The sequence below is a fragment of the Monomorium pharaonis genome, chromosome 7, assembly GCF_013373865.1.
Source record: "Monomorium pharaonis isolate MP-MQ-018 chromosome 7, ASM1337386v2, whole genome shotgun sequence".
In the NCBI taxonomy this organism is placed as follows: domain Eukaryota; kingdom Metazoa; phylum Arthropoda; class Insecta; order Hymenoptera; family Formicidae; genus Monomorium; species Monomorium pharaonis.
The window spans coordinates 20,409,414-20,427,708 of NC_050473.1; positions in this window are offsets into that span (position 1 = coordinate 20,409,414).

An 18,295-nucleotide genomic window follows, 5' to 3' on the forward strand; every position below is an offset into this window, starting at 1 on the left:
GCCTATACATCAAAGTGTGAGAATAAATTTTTATAAAGCAATTAAAAACAAAATGCCAATTGTGCAGCTGGTTGATGGCAACGCTCGCCGACACGAAGTGCTCCGCGGCCGGAAAAGTTTCTCCTCCAATTTTGAACTTAGAACAAAAATTAAAAGTTTTTTTAGTTTTACATATAAAAAGCTCGAGAAAAACGTACGGAGTTTTTTTTATATCACTTTTTGCAAAAATGGTGGACATTTGAAAAAAAAGTCGAATTTTCACCTAAAAAATAGGCACTAAATTGTTTATAACTAAAGAAATATGCATCATAAAAAAAAATTTGTACGTCTTTCTCTAGATAATGTTGTTTAGAATGTATAGTAAAAATTTCAAGCAAATCGGTAAAGAATTGAGCGAGTTATGTTTCCGGCCGGCTCAAAAAAAGTAATTTTGAGAAAAACGCGTTTAAAGTTTTATTTATGAGAAAATCATGAAAATTTTTGATATACTTTCAATCTGCAATGCCTGCCCCGTAATTGGCCTTTCAAATTGACATTCTTCTGTTCTTCTTTTCTTCTTCTTTTCTTCTTTTCTAGTCCAAATAATAAAAATTGCAGCGCGTCACGCCGAGTCTTATACCTGCTTGAGCGCGCAGCAGGTGACTTTGGTCGGGATCAAAATACAGGCACTTAAAAAATTCCCCTCCTTATAAATAATGTTGTATCTTATTTCTAAGATCCCTAAGCACCTTTTAAGCAAAAAAAATTTTTTCCCATTTTTTGAAAATTATAGAGTGGTTTAACCCCTTAAATATTTTAATAAAAAATTATATAATAAATAAATTTTGTATAAATATTCTTATAATTATCGCATTTACTTTATATCATTATTTGTGTAGAGAAGACAATAAAACAATAGGACAGTAAAACAATTTACCTAATATAATAGTTTTTTTAGGGGCGCGCACACTTGGCGCTTTTTTTTACCTTTTTTTAAAAAAGGTAATTTTGTTCGGATATCACGCATTTTGTAGTTCTTATTTAAAATATTATATATTTTTGCAATAAAAAATTATTATATATATTGATAATTTACAATACTTTTAGTAAATTTAGTAAAATTTATTAAAAGTCCAGCGAAATTTTTTTCTACTATATAACTTCCTGATACTGCATGCTTTGTAATTTCCTGTAGAGCTTCTTTATCTATATTACTTTTGTCAACTTTATATATCATGTGAAACTCGCCGCGAACTCGTCTGCTAACGTCAAAGCATATATTCGACTACAAACGCGCACTTCTCATCGGATCTGCGAGACTTTTCTTTTTATAAGAAATTATTAACCGTACGATTTACAGATATATCACTTAATATTTGTTTCTTATTCTGTCAAAAACAATCATATCACGAATGACAGCGATTTATCATATCAATATAGTATACATCAACACTTTATAAGAGACCTGTCACAGATAAATATTAATGCCCTCTAGTGTTGATTTCATGTACTGGACAAAGAATAAAGAGTGACAACGACGTATCTTAAATGAAAAATTTTAAATTCGGTCTTTGCGTGACAATATCTCCACTCGTAGGGCATGTAAAGTAAAAATAAAAACAATTTTCTTATACAAATCAAATTCAAACTTTCGATTGAGTCTAGTTAAAACATGATCAGTTCAGCCGTTATTGAGAATCTGATATCTCGGATGCACGCAAGTCGTCTTTTCGCGTAAAGATACACGGGCGGTCTCGCGCTGCGCGTAACACTTGGCGCGAGACACTACCGTGTCTCGTGATCTTATACAAAATATCATCGACTTCCCGAGTAGAAAATAGTTAGGGAAATCCTTATGTAGCATAAGGCCCCGATGAGGATTTAATAAGGATGCCATAAAAAGGGCTACCTTAATATTACCACATCAGGGCCTTATAAGGTATTATTAAGGATGTCTTAAACTTACTGAGTAAAATTTTGTTATGGAAAACTAACAAGGGCCTTACAAGATGTTATTAAGGATGCCTTAGATTTACTAAGTAAGATTTTGTTACGGAAAGCAAAAAAGGGCCTCGCAAGGTATTATTAAGGATGCCTTAGATTTATTAAGTAAGATTTTGTTACAAAAAGCTAATAAGGGCCTTACAAGGTACTATTAAGGATGCCTTAGATTTACTAAGTAAGATTTTGTTACGGAAAGCAAAAAAGGGCCTTGCAAGGTATTATTAAGGATGCCTTAGATTTACTAACAAGGGAACCTCGCGAACCCGAAAATTCTGATTTTAATGAAACTTGGCATAAATGTAGAAGAAGTAAATACATGAATTTAGAAATTAAAAGTTGGTGCTTATAAACGATTTAAAGGGTTGAAACCACCCTTCAAAAATGTTGAGTTTTTGTCTTTTCTCGATATATCTCGTAAACTAAACAAAGTATTAAAAAATGTTTCATACAAAAGTTTTACAGTATAAATACCTCTATTTAACTATGCTATTTATTTTTTCAAAAAAATTTTTTTTTAAAAACAAATTTTTTTTCTTTGAAAAAAAAATTTTTTTGAAAAAAATAAATAGCCTAGTTAAATAGAGGTATTTATGCCGTAGAACTTTTGTATGAAACATTTTTTTATATTTTGTTTAGTTTAAGAGATATATCGAGAAAATGCAAAAATGTCTCAACTTTGAAGTGTGGTTTCACCCATTCAAACCGTTTTTGAACCAAAATAAAACATTTCTAAATTAATATATCTACTCCCTCTACATTTATGCCAAGTTTCATTAAAATTAGAAAATTTTTCGATTGGACTTATAAACGGTTTGAAGGAGTGAAATTACCCTTTAAAGGTTGAGATATTTTTATTTTTTCTCGCTATATCTCGTAAACTAAACAAAATATAAAAAAATGTTTTATACAAAAGTTTTACAGCCTAAATACCTTCATTTAACTACGCTGTTTATTTAAAAAAAAAAATTTTTTTTTTTAATTAAAATAAATTTTCAATAAAATTGACTTTTATGTATATAGCATTTATAAAATAATTATACTATCTTATACTACGTTCTATTTATATCATCTATGTGTATATTATGTATGTTATATTTTATGTATGTTATAATACTATACATTTATATTATCTGCATCCCTATATGTATTAGTTTTCATCTAACAGTTGCGCAATATTAGAGTAGTCACGTTGCTTTCACACAATTCATTCTGTCTACGTCACATATTTCACATTCAAGTTTTATATTCGTCATATCACAGTATATATCATATATGAAATGGAAATCACGTATTAAAGTTTGATATCTTTATTAATGATGTTACGCGTCATTTTCACATCTGTATCAAGTCTAACGTGTGCTTGATCAGTACATCAGTATCTAACGAGTGCTTGATTTTTCTGTTAGATTATTTAATTGAGCGAAGCATAATGTTACACGTAAATGTTGCGAATGTTCTTAATATGTTAATTATTTTATTTCAAATTATACATATTCCACCTATAAATGAAAGAGAAATACAATTACGTGATGTGATAGAGGATATTATAACAAATGATATTATAAGAGTGAATATGACTTATCATTTGATGTACACACTGATACTGCTTTAGAATTTTAAAATTATTGGGAAGTGGATTTACCTGACATAGAATATGTAACAAATGATGAGGAAGAATTTTTTTTAAATGATAATTGTGGTAGGGACTTCACCTTTCTGAAGCGACGTTGCACTCCTAAAAGAGAGTGTCGGCCTTTTATCACTTCTCCAATATTCGACGGCTTTCCTTTTATAGCTACTATTTAAAATTTCGTCTTCTGGTTCACAATTATATTCATTATCAGGTTCATAATCAACATTATCATTTTCTAAAAATTCTTCCACTTTATCTGGTACATATTCTATGCCAGGTAAATCCACTTCCAAATAATTTTGAAATTTTAAAGCAAAATGAGTGTGTACATCAAATGATAAGTCATTCACTGCATTTGTTATAATATCCTTTATCACATCACGTAATTGTATTTCTCTTTCATTTATAGGCGTTGATGGAATATGTGTAATTTGAAATAAAATAATTAACATATTAAGAACATTCGCAACATTTATGTGTAACATTATGCTTCGCTTAATTAAAAACAATCTAACAAGAAAAATCAAGCACATGTTAGATGTGATACTGATGTACTGATCAAACACACGTTAGACTTGACACTGATGTGAAAATGACGCGTAACACCATTAATAAAGATACCAAACTTTTATTAATACGTGATTTCATATATGATACATACCGTGACATGACGAATATAAAACTTGAATGTGAAATATGTGACGTAGAGAGAATGAACACTGTGTGAAAGTAACGTGACTACTAATATTGCGCAACTGTTAGATAAAAACTAATACATACAAGGATGCAGATAATATAAATGTATAGTATTATAACGTAGATAATATATAACATATATAATATACACATAGATGATATAAATAAAACGTAGTATAAGATAGTATAATTACGTTATAAATGCTATATACATAAAAGTCAATTTTATTGAAAATTTATCTTAATTAAAAAAAAAATTTTTTTTCAAAAAATAAACAGCGTATTTAAATGGAGGTATTTATGCTGTAAAACTTTTGCATAAAACATTTTTTAATATTTTGTTTAGTTTACGAGATATATGGAGAAAAGGTAAAAATATCTCAACCTTTGAAGGGTAGTTTCACTCCTTCAAACCGTTTATAAGACCAAACAGAAAATTTTCTGATTTTAATGAAACTTGGCATAAATGTAGAGGGAGTAAATACATTAATTTAGAAATGTTTTATTTTGGTTCAAAAACGGCTTGAAGGGGTGAAAGCACGCTTCAAAGTTGAGACATTTTTGCATTTTCTCGATATATCTCGTAAACTAAACAAAATATTAAAAAATGTTTCATACAAAAGTTTTACGGCATGAATACCTCTATTCAACTATCATATTTATTTTTTTCAAAAAAATTTTTTTTTAAAGAAAAAAAAATTTGTTTTTGAAAAAAAGATTTTTTTTTTTAATAAATAACATAGTTAAATAAAGGTATATATACAGTAAAACTTTTGTATAAAACATTTTTTAATATTTTGTTTAGTTTACGAGATATATCCAGAAAAGGCAAAAACTCAAAATTTTTGAAGGGTGGTTTCAACCCTTTAAACCGTTTATAAGCACCAACTTTTAATTTCTAAATTCATATATTCACCCCCTCTACATTTATGCCAAGTTTCATTAAAATCAGAATTTTCGGGTTCGCGAGGTTCCCTTGTAAGTAAGATTTTGTTACGAAAAGCTAATAAGCGCCTTACAAGGTACTATTAAGGATGTCTTAGATTTACTAAGTAAGATTTTGTTATGAAAAACTAACAAGGGCCTTACAAGGTGTTATTAAGGATGCCTTAGCTTTATTAAGTAAGATTTTGTTACGAAAAGCTAATAAGGGCCTTACAAGGTACTATTAAGGATGCCTTAAATTTACTAAATAAGATTTGATTACAAAAAGCTAATAAGGACAAGTTGCAATATCGAAAAAATGTTAATGCAGTTCTTGGCAATAATTTTTGTAACAATTAATTGCAAAAAAAATTTTTTTTACAATTTGTTATAAACAAATTAACAAATAATTATCCTAGCCTGAAATAAATCACGACGAAAACATGTATAATATGTCCATGTTTATAACAAATAATATAATGTTTATAATATATATGTTTCTTGTTTATAAACTCTTGTTTATAAACGAAAATTCGTTTTTTTAATCAAAACAGTTGTTTTTTAAGTTATTCCACATGCTATTTCTTGTATGTGAAAATTAATAAAAAAATTTGTTAATTAATATTTATTTATAAAAATATAATTTAACTAAACATGTTTCATCTTTTTAACATCTATTGAATTGATCTACAACACGTATGTATAACATATAAATATCCACAAACATCAATGGTTCATGGATCAACTCGAGGTGTCAGTTCCTGTACGATCTTAAAAGTCAAGCAGCGTTCAAGGTGGTTCGCAGATGGATGGGTGACCGTTTTTTCGATTGCAGAAAATGCTGTAATAATGACCGAATCAGGCATGCCAGATTTGATGTTTGGTCCTGATTTGGATATGGTATACATAATATAACCCCTAAATTTTTATTTTTATTACATCCCTTATTAGAGCCAATTAGGGGTTGCCTTATAAGACCCTGTTAATATTTGTTTATAGGGCCCTGATAATTTTTCCTTTAAGGTGCTCTTAAACCATTTGTTTCACTTCCTTTTCAGGCCCTACTTATATATCCTTACTAGGGCCTGATTAATTTTAAGAAAGCTTTATCAGGGCCTTATCGGTGCCCTATTACATTTTCTACTCGGGTTAAACGTAAGTTTCCTTAACTTCCTTAATAGTTCCTAAAACATGTAGGGTTGTAACGTAATGTTTAACATTTCAGCAGTTTTTCTTGCTTCTTATTTTGCTAGAGCCATATCTCCAGGAGTTTGAAAGTATATAAAGTAAAAAATATTTTTAAAGTAACAGATAAAATAATTTATGCTTTAGAATTTTAATAATTCAATACTAACATTTACATATCTTATCAAACTTGATTTTGCGTTAGAAATTGAGATCCTACAACACTTGTTTCCACATTTTTTATATTTTTTAGGCGAATTAAAATGTGAGATTAAGATAAGACCTGTAGCAACTTTTGTGTCTGAAAAATAAAAAATATCTTTTAAACTAACAATTATGACTGCGTTCCGATATTCACTACCAGTACTGAAAATCTATAGTTTACGTCACATATACTGTAGATTTTCAGTACTGACAGTAAATATCGGAACGCAGCCTATATAAGTGGTTTTTAAAATAAAGTTAAAAATTAAGAATGAATTACTTGTCGAAGTATCTTTATTATTCCACATTTCTAACATTAAATTTAATTTATCATCTCTGGCATTAAATGTTGAATGTTTCTGCTGTGTCTATAAACTGTTGCCACATATCAAAGTTCAAAGTCATATTACTTAAATTTATTTTGTAAAAATCTTGAACAATCAATTCATATTCTTGAGAATGTATTAATATGGACCATTTGTTAAGAAGATTGTATAAATTTTTTTTGTTCAGCATTATTAAGATCTTTAAGCCTGATATCAAAAGTAATAGACCAATGTTGAAGAACCAATTCCCATGGAGTTAGATTCTCATCTAACCATTTAACACTCTCTTTTAATGTATTATTTATTTCTTTTAAAACTTTAAATTATTTATCACAAATATAATTACAATCTAATTTATTAAATCCTGTGACACAGTCAAACCAACTAAAATATTCAAAATAGAATATATGACAAATTAAAAGTAAAATCGTGTCTAATTTTATGCTTTTATTTTAAGCTGTTTTAATCATAGCTTCTCACACAGCAAAATTGATCCCGAGATCATCTCGATATTATCCCATTTTTGTGCCGGCATAAAACGTTTTATGGTTGTCCATACTAGCTATCAGTAAGACCTCGTCCTACTCAAGATCAATGCAGGACGGTCTAACGATATCCCGTCGTAACAGCGCATAAACGAGCAAAGCGTACTTTCTAGAGAATTTCCATAGGAGCTCTCAGGAACATAAAGAAAGTGAAAAAATTACGAAAATGTTACACTTATTCAAACAATATATAAACAATACTAAAAATTATAGAAAGTGACATCTAGTTTTCATTTTTTTATCTTACACAAACAGAGCAAACACAGATCTTTTCATAAGTTTTCATATTCCATATGCTATTTCGCATATGTAAGATTTGTAAAAAACTGTAAAACTTTATACATATTTATTTATAAAAATATAAGTTAACTATACGTGTTTCATCCTTCTTACAACATCTATTGAAATGATTTATAAGAATGCATTTATGCATAAACATGAAGTATTCATGGATCATCACGAAGCATTAGGATACGTATGATCTTCAAAATCAAGCAACGTCGGTGATGGTTTACACTTGGATGGGTGACCGTTTATCCTGGGTGCAGAAATTAAGCAAGATCTCCATAAGACATCGAGAGGACATTGAAATTTACATCCATAGTACATCTCTTGGACATCATGTTAGTTATCCCGCGATTGTAACGAGATCGTCTTATGGGATACCCATAGGATCGTAAATGTCAGCTTTCTTTACCGCAGTAGGACAATCTTGCTGACATCCTAAAGACGTCCCTACGATAGCCCAAGATCTCCATAAGATATCGAAAGGACATTGAAATTTACATCAATACTACGCCGTTGGGACATCATGCTAGTTATTTCGCGATTGTCACGAGATTGTCTTATGGGATGCCCATAGAATCGTAAATGTCCGCTTTTTTTTACCGCAGTAGGCCGATCTTATTGACGTCTTAAACACGTCTTTAAGAAGCCAACAAGATCATCTTACTGCAGTAAAAAAAGTGGACATTTACAATCCTATGGGCATCCCTTGAGACAATCTCGTTACAATCGCGGGATAATTAGCGTGATGTCCTAAGGACGTATTATAGATATAAATTTGTTGTCTGAAATTTTTCGAAAATTTAATTAGCATTATTCTTGAGAAAAGATGATATAGAAGTATGTAGAATACAAATTTTGTTTTTAAATTTGTTACGTCCTGACGAAAATTTCGCCGCCCGTTACTTTGAAGCGCGCCAGCGGCAGCGCACGCCTTGCCGCGTGTTGCGATCACAAGGCGAAGCGATGGCCCGTGATCGCGGCATGCAAACGCGGCTCTAAATCTGCTGAATTGTTAATAATAAAGAACTATTAAAAGAATCGCGGAAGCACGGGAGGGAGGGAGTCCTCCTTTAAATAAAAGTCCCTGGACGACACCCCGCCCTCAAACTAAGCAGGAATAAAGATCTTAATTGATTGATTGGCTACAACTGTTAATTAGTCAGTTAAAAGTGGAAGCGCGAGGCTACCAATGCACCAGTGCATATGCACTCGTGCTGCCCAGCCGCGCGAAAAAAAAGGGCGTTCGGACCTTTATAGCACATAACAACATTTAGCGGTTGAGATCACGCGGCTACGCACGCGCTGCCATCATGAAAGCGAGAATACATATCCCGAAACCTATGAAGAAAAAAGGCAATTAGGAATGCACAGTCTAATTAAGAGGCCCCAGCGGTAGGCTCGCCGCGCGCAAGGAAAGATTGCAAGTAGAAACTTAAAAACGTATCTAGCGGGCGTAATACCGGGGCCGAAAGTACAGTAATTAGCGAATTAGATGACAGGTGACTTAAGATTTACGATTCGCGATTCTTAGCCCTTCACCCCCGATCATCCTCGCCTTCGCGTTATAAGACGAGATTTTCGGGCGAAAATCGGATTTTGTCTTTTTGATTTACCAAGCGCAAGAGTTTTCGAGATCATTTTCAAACTTAGTTATTTCCGAGTTAAAGTAGTTTCACATTCGCAAACACGTAACAATTCATACGGGGAACCTCTTGGGCACAACCTTCACAGTTTCGTGAGTGATTTTCGAAAAGAATACCTTGTGTGAGTCGAGGTGGTCTTTCCCCCGCCTAATCGCATTAATTTTCTCTTACTTTAAGTTTAGTTGCAAGCGAGAGTGAGTCTCAGATGCGCACAGTAATAAACGGACATAGCAGGCTGAGTGAAACGGACACAGACCAAACGGACACAGTAACCAACAGACTTACCACATGGGTTGCGACTTCTCAGATCACCCCTACTCACGGGGTGGGTGCGGGAGGGGGGGCTAAGCCCCCTTGCACCCCCGTGTGTGTGTGTGTGTGCGCGCGCGCGCGCGCGTGCGTGCGTGCGTGCAAAGCATTCTCTGCACCATATGGGTTTGCGACTGTGCGCATTTGGTCCGTGCGCATTTGGTCCGTGCGCATTTGATCTGTGCGCATTTGGTCTGTGCGCATTTGTTACTGTGTCTGTTTGGTCTGTGTCCGTTTCACTCAGCCTGCTGTGTCTGTTTATTACTGCGCGCATCTGGGACGCTCCCGCGAGTGAACATCGTGTATTGTAAGGGTGCGAGTTCGAGCGTGTATTGTAAGTGCGCCTAATACAACGAGTGAGTACATCATATCCCTCCCTTTTTTTTCTTTTCTCCTTTCTCTTCCTTTCTTTCACCATTGACTTATGATCGCGGCGTCGGAAGAGAGTGAGAGGCTCTTGCGTCCTCGGGGTGCTCGCGTTTCCCGCGTCACTCCTCGTTGGCGATTAATCCCCCTGTTCCCCCGAGCGAGCGCCGATCAGCGTTCCTTCGGAGGTACTGGGCGGCGACTCTCTCTCTCTCCGTCTCTGCTGCGAGATGGACGTGTCAAAGATCGCTCCGCGAATACAGTGCATTTAAAGTGATCAAGAAGTGAAAGAAAATTATAAAAAAGTATCGTGGCTGTGAGAATACACGTAAGGACCAAATCTCACACAACACAGGATATCGCAATATCCACCAGATATCCGAGGAATATCGCAATAACCGTACGACATCGTAGTTGCAATATGTCCAAATATCTAGATAACCTGGGGATAAACTATCAGGATAAAATGTGCTGTGTGAGATAGGACCAAAATTCTCTAACAAGAGTGGGTGGATCTATGTGAAAAATCAATGTATTTCCCATGCGGGTCATACATTCGCGACAGATAGACATTGATAGTGATGTGTATCTTAATTACAGTTACGTGCGGGAGTAGGCGCCCGTATCGATAGGATCGGCGTCAGCTGATCTCTACTAATATGGACGATGAATATGCAGAATATAGATGTACCGCATGTAAGAAAGCAATAAAAAGTCAAGTCGTGACATGTAAATCATGTGTTAAACTTTTTTTTCATCCAGCATATGCAAGTAAACATAAGGTGTACGATAGAAATCGAGAATATTTGTCATGTCCTGATCCATTTCAGAAATTTACAGTTAACAGTAAAAAAGATATGGATGTGGACAAAACACCAATATCAACGGGAAGCGAAAGATTTAGTTCAACAGGATCGACAGGAAGTGGCAGAAGCGGAACTGTCCAGATTGCGTACATAAGCGATTGGACACAGTAGTACTTCCCAATTGGACACAGTCGCAATTGGACACAGACTTGATTGGACACAGACCCGATTGCACACGGACCCGATTGCACACCGACCCGTTTGCACACGGACCCGATTGCACATGGACCCGATTGGACACAGACTCGATTGGACACAGTCTCGATTGCACATCATCCCGATCGGACACAGTCCAGATTGGACACGGACTCGATTGGACATAAACCCGATTGGACACGGACTCGATTGGACACGGATCCGATTGCACACGGACCCGATTGCACACCGACCCGATTGCACACGGACTCGACTGCGCACCGACCCGTTTGCACATGGACCCGATTGCACACGGACCCGGTTGCACACGATACCATTCCGCATTGCAGATAGTACATGGGTTAGCGACTTGGACGGGCGGGTGCGGAAGCGGGTAAAGCCCCCACTTGCACCCCTCACGTATGTGTGTGTGTGTGTGTGTGTGTGTGCACAAAGCATTTTCGGCACCACATAGGTTTGCGACTATAAAATATGTATAAGAAAAATATAATAAATATTTTGTACATATTTTTAAGTCTGAGTTTGCCAAGTATAAAAAAATTATAATAAATATTTACGAAAATATTAAAAATAAATGTTTATGCTATTATAATCCAAAAATATAAAAAATATTTCGATTTTATATACCATAAATATTTTTCAGTAAGTTTTAAAAATATATTTCATATATTGTTAATAATAATTTTTGTATTATTTCTAAATAATTTATAAAAAAACAATTATATAACTTTTAAAGTCTTTTAAAAATAAATTTGTAAAATATTTATAAAAATTTATGCTAAGTTTTCTGTGTTATCTAGGTTGTTTTTGCATCATTTTGCGATGCGGAATCGTATCGTGTGCAATCGGGTCTGTGTGCAAATGGGTCGGTGCGCAATTAGGTCAGTGTGCAATCGGATCCGTGTGCAATCGGGTCCGTGTGCAAACGGGTCGTGTGGAATCAAGTCGGTGCGCAATCGGGACCGTGTGCAATCGGTTTCGTGTACAAACAGGTCGTGTGCAATCGGGTCGATGTGCAATCGGATCTGTGTGCAATCGGGTCGGTGTGCAAACGGGTCGTGTGGAATCGAGTTGGTGCGCAATCGGGACTGTGTGCAATCGGTTCCGTGTACAAACAGGTCGTGTGTAATTGGGTCGGTGTGCAATCGGGTCCGTGTGCAAACGGACCGTGTGTAATCGGGTCGGTGGGCAATCGGGTCCGTGTGCAATCGGGTCGGTGCGCAATTGGGTCCATGTGCAAACGGGTCGTCTGCAATCGGGTCGGTGTGCAATTGGATCCGTGTCTAATCGGGTCCGTGTCCAAACGGACCGTGTGTAATCGGGTCGGTGGGCAATCGGGTCCGTGTGCAATCGGGTCGGTGCGCAATTGGGTCCATGTGCAAACGGGTCGTCTGCAATCGGGTCGGTGTGCAATTGGATCCGTGTCTAATCGGGTCCGTGTCCAATCGAGTCCGTGTTCAATCGGGTCTATGTCCAATCAAGTTCGTGTGCAATTGGGTCCGTGTGCAAACGGGTCGATGCGCAATCGGATCCGTGTGCAAACGAGTCGTGTGCAATCGGGTCGGTGCATAATCGGTTCCGTGTGCAAACGGGTCGGTGCGCAATCGGATCCGCGTGCAATCGAGTTCGTGTCCAATCGGGACTGTGTCCGATCGGGATGGTGTGCAATCGAAACTGTGTCCAATCGAGTCCGTGTCCAATCGGGTCTATGTCCAATCGAGTCCGTGTGCAATTGGGTCCGTGTGCAAACGGGTCGGTGCGCAATCGAATCCGTGTGCAAACGAGTCGTGTGCAATCGGGTCGGTGCGTAATCGGTTCCGTGTGCAAACGGGTCGGTGCGCAATCGAGTCCATGTACAATCGGGTCGGTGTGCAATCGAGTCCGTGTGCAATCGGGTCCGTGTACAATCGGGTCTGTGTCCAATCGCTTATGTGCGCAATTGGCTCTTACTCGGCGGAAGCAGAGCGATACTTGTCAACGTGGGCATGGATACAAAAATTGATTGGCTAGTAAGAACTATGAGAGAGATGAAAGATGAAATGGTATGTCAACAAGAAATAAAAACGCTGATTAAGGAGACAATGAAGGAGAAAATAAAAGCTATTAAACAAGAAAACTTACAAAAAGTAATATGAGGAAGAATGCAGGCGTCAGCGGAAAATGTGCGCGGCAGTTACAGTGAGGCTACAAAGAAAAAGAAGGAAAATTTCATAATCATCAAACCGAAGAATCACCAAGAAAATGAGACCGCTAAAAAAATAATAAAAGAAAAGGTTGATATTAAGAATATGCTAATGGGGATAACAAAGGTACAAAAAGGAAGAGAAGGAACAGTAATTCTAGGCTGTGAGACCGAAGAAGAAATATATAAATTAAAAGATGTAGTACAGTCTAAGCTGGGTGACAATTATAATGTTACAGAATCACTATAAAAGAAGCCGAAAATAAAAATTGTTATTATTAGTGAGGAAGAAATAGAGTTAGATGATGATGAACTAATAGATGCAATTAAGAAACAGAATAGTATTGGTGAATCTCGTATAAGCATAGTTAAGAAAATCCCGAAAAGAAACATTATGGATGATAGTCAGTCTAGAAGGAAAGAAAATAGATCTGTAATAATTAATTGAAGTAGATGAAATAACACATGAATTGATGTTAAAAAAAAAAGTTGAATATAGGCTGGAGAAAATGTCCTGTGTTCAATCACTTCAGCATAAAGAGATGTTTTAAGTACTGGATTCTACCACATTGCAAAAAACTGTACGAAAAATGAAACGTGTCATAAATATGCAAGAAAGTATAAAGCAAGTGAATGTAGGGAGAAGCATAACAAATGTGTAAATTGTATGTTTAAAATAAAAACTTATAATTTAAAAATAAAAGACGATCATAATGCTCTGGATTCGGAACGTCCGATATATAAGAGGGCTCGAAGAGGAGAAGAAGAGAGGTGGATGGGAAGCCAAAAAATAGCAATTACAGAAAAAAGAGGAACAAATAATATTGTAACGTGCGCGCCGCGGAAAGACACTTCTTTTATAGAACAAGCGACTTTATTAATTCGATTGCAAAACATGTTTTAACGAGAGCGGGGCCGAGATTCAACTCTCTTTGTTGACAGGCGTTGCCAAAAGCGTGACAATTGACAACGCTCTCGGCAAAATCAATATATCGATCGGCTACAGGACTGAGTCGCAGTCGCGGAGTATACCGGGCGACGCTCATAACACTGCTCCCCCTCTTCAAGATTGTCGTCCCGACAAATAGGAGAGCAGTTTTCTTGTTACTCCAAGAAGGCCTCTTCTGCTTCCAGGACGATTTCCCTGTCTTCAACTGGACCACGTCCAATCGAGACAATCCTCCTAGCAAGGGCTTTTCCGGGCACCTTTCCTTGCAGAGCTGGCCAGACTCCCACGCGGGATTTTCTGCGCCGGCTCCCTTTTTCGTCCCCATGCTCCTCTCCTGCCGTGAAATTTTCTCTTCGCCCGATCTTGCATGCATCTCGCTTCTTTTTTCGGGATCAGGGGGGGGATTTACTTCCACGGACCCAACGCTCTAATAGCTCCCTGCCCCCTGCCTTAGCATTTGTCCAATGTCCTACGAAAAAACCGTGGTCAAAAAACCGTGGGCGAGGCAGTCTTCTTAATAAAATCTCCTTCCCCTCGAGAAGCAGCCCTCATGTGTCCGTTTCTCTCGGTAAAATTATTGAAAATAAAACAAGCAGAACAGGAACAAGAAAAAAAACGAAAAAAACTTTTTTCTGTAAAAAAAAAACGACAATTGCGTCCTAACGCACTCAATTAAAAGAAAATAATCCTCTGACATTTGGGCTCGGATTCATGTTGCCCCCCTCTTCTTTCTACGTAAGAAACTAAACAATTAGCATGCACAATTTTATTTTTTGAACAAGAACATTTCTGTATACAATACAAAACCTCACTTATTTTCCTAATAACTTTCCATGGTCCTTCCCAAGAACTCTGCAACTTAGGTGCTCTTCCTGGAATTCGACGTGGATTATAAAACCAAACTTGCTGTCCAGGCTCAAAGTTTTTCCGCCTTGCCCGTTGATCATACCAAAATTTGGCATTCTTCGAACTAATCAAAAGACATTGTCGAGCGAAATGATGAATGGAATCTAGCCTCTGTCTTAGCTTGAAAACAAAACCTGCACTATCCTTCTCCTCCTCCATGGAAGAGGAAACTCCTCTAAGAAGATCCAGAGGTAAACGAAGATCTTGTTCTAAATACATCTCAACAGAAAACATCCCAATAGCTTCTTGTTTCGAAGAACGATAAGCTGAAAGGTATAACGGAATCCAACGATCCCAATCTTTTTGATTTTCTGAAATAAACTTTGCCAAATAATCCAGGATTGAGCGATGTTGACGTTCGACTTGTCCGTCCAACTGAGGATGAAGAGGAGTTGTTCGTGACTTTCTTATTCCGAGAAGTAGAGTCATCTTCTTAAAAAGATGACATTCAAAATTCCTTCCTTGGTCTGTATGTAATTTTAAGGGAATTCCATGACGTGAAAACACTTGATCCACTAGCGGTCTCGCGACAGTGCTGGCCCTTTTATTCTTTAAAGGGACAGCCTCTGGCCATTTAGAGAAACAATCCACTACCACCAAAGGTATTTATTCCCAGAAGAAGAAGTTGATAAAGAACCAAGAATATCTACTTGTATTTTTTCAAAAGGAGCTCCCACATTATAGATTTCCATAGGAGATTTTCCTTTTCCCAGTGATCCTTTTTTAGCAACACATTCTTTACATGAAGCACACCAATTCTCTATATTTCTCTTGCTCGAGACCCAATAAAAACGTTTTCGAACTTTCTGAAGTGTCTTATTCACACCAAACTTCCACAATTTGGAAGACATTCCTTTGCAAATTCGGGGAAATCCACTTCTTATGAAGAACTCCATCGATCAACAAAAGAGTATTTCAATAAGACCAATAGATTTTCAAAGAAGAAGCAATCTCCTGCCAATCTGGACGAGTTCCGGCCTCCTTGAAATGAATAATTTTAGAAACAACTGCATCTTGGAGTTGAGCTGCACGCCACTCTTGAAAATTCTCATTAGAAAAGACCAGACGTCCAAAAATTTCTACTTTTATGCACTATCGGCACAAAGTATCTAGATATGGACGTCTAGAAAGTCCGTCGGCATTATTGTGAATTCCTCTACCATAAAAGACATCAAAGTCATATTGCTGTAGACGTTCCATCCATCTTGCTAGTTGTCCCTCCAAATTCCGGAAAGACATCAATCAGCGAAGAGAAACATAATCTGTCCTCACTAAAAACTTCCGTCCGTAGAGATAATAATGGAAAAACTTCACTGAATCCACGACAGCGAGAAGCTCCCGCCGAGTTACACAATAATTCCGCTCTGCTTTATTAAAAATTCAGCTGAAATAAGCAATGACTTTTTTTTCTCCTTCCTGAAATTGAGAAAGTACCGCCCCAATGCCATGATTAGAGGCATCAATGTCTAAAATAAATTCTCCCGAAGAAAATGACAAAATCGGAGGACATGTTAAAACTCGTTTCAAATTTTCAAAAGCTTCTTGACATTCAAAAAACCAAAGAAATTTACAATTTTTCTCCGTCAAATTATACAAAGGCTTTGCCAAAACGGCAAAACCTTTACCAAATTTCCTATAATAAGAACAAAAACCAAGAAAGCTTCTAACCTGCTTTCGATTTTTTGGAAGTGGCCAATTTTTCACAGAAGAAATTTTCTCAGGGTCAGTTGCAACCCCCTCGGCAGAAATAACATGACCATGATATTTAATTTCTTTTTTAAGGAAATCACATTTGCTTGGATTTACTTTCAAATTAGCATTTTCTAGACGAAAAACTTCTCTTAAAATGCATGACATTTCTTCAAAATTTTTCCCGAAAACAATTACATCGTCTAAATAAACAAAGCAAACTTTTGAGATTAAACCTTTTAATACTTTTTCCATCAATCGTTCAAATGTAGCAGGGGCATTGCAAAGACCGAAAGGCATTACCGTGAACTGCCACAAATCGTTTCCAACCAAAAACGCAGTTTTTTCACGATCTTTAGGATCTAAGCTTACCCGCCAATATCCACTTTTTAAGTCGATAGTACAGAACCACGAATTCCCCTTTAAACAGTCCAAAATATTTTCGATTCTTGGCAGTGGAAAAGAATCTTTAACAGTCACTGCATTTTATTTTCGAAAGTCAACACAAAACCTTATAGTTCCATCCTTTTTCTTCACCATTACCGCTGAAGAGACCCAAGGACTGTTTGACTCCTCAATCACTTTTTGGACTTTCATATCCTCTAAAATTTTATTTACTTCTTCCTGTAAATGGAGGGGAATTCGACGAGGTATCTGTTTTATAGGACGAGAATCATACAATTTTATACAATGAAACAAAATATTGCAATTTCCAGCAACTTTTTCAGAAAATACATGAGAATATTCATATAAAAAGTTTAAAAACTTTTGCTTTTGCGAAAATTCAAGTCCACGAGAACTTTCTTTAAAAATTTGTAGGAGAGGTTCGGAGAGCCGAGCAGGGCAGTCCTCAATTCGGGAACAAATTTGCCCGCGCTTTTTTACCCCGTTGCTCGTCAAACCAAGGGCGTTTTCAAACAATCCGTCCAAAATTCCCGTCTGGGAAAGAAAATCCAGATCGAGTATACACTCGTCGCAAATTTCCGCGACATAACACGGCAAATTAATACAAAATTCACCCAAAGAAATCGTTGCAGAAACACGAGAAATTATTGGAACTTTTTCTCCCGTAGGATATTTTAAATTACACAAAATAATACGCTCTTGATCGAAAAAAGCAGCTATCTTAGCGCTCACAACCGACACATTCGAGCCCGTGTCAATTCTAAAAACACACAACTTCTCATTAAATTACCCGCTGACGCAACAACGATCGCACGCAACCGCGCTCGCGCCGCCGAGCTTCCGGACAAAAACAGCTTCGTCGCGCGCGAAAACAGGGGCCCGAGCTCCGCCTGCCGACAAAATTTAGTTTTCCGATTTCTCCACTACCGGACACTCCGCACGAAAATGTCCGGTGGCCCCACACTGCCAACACTTTTTTCCCCTACGCTCCCCGTTCTTTACTAATCCCTTAGTTTTCTTTCCTTTTTCCTCCGAAACTC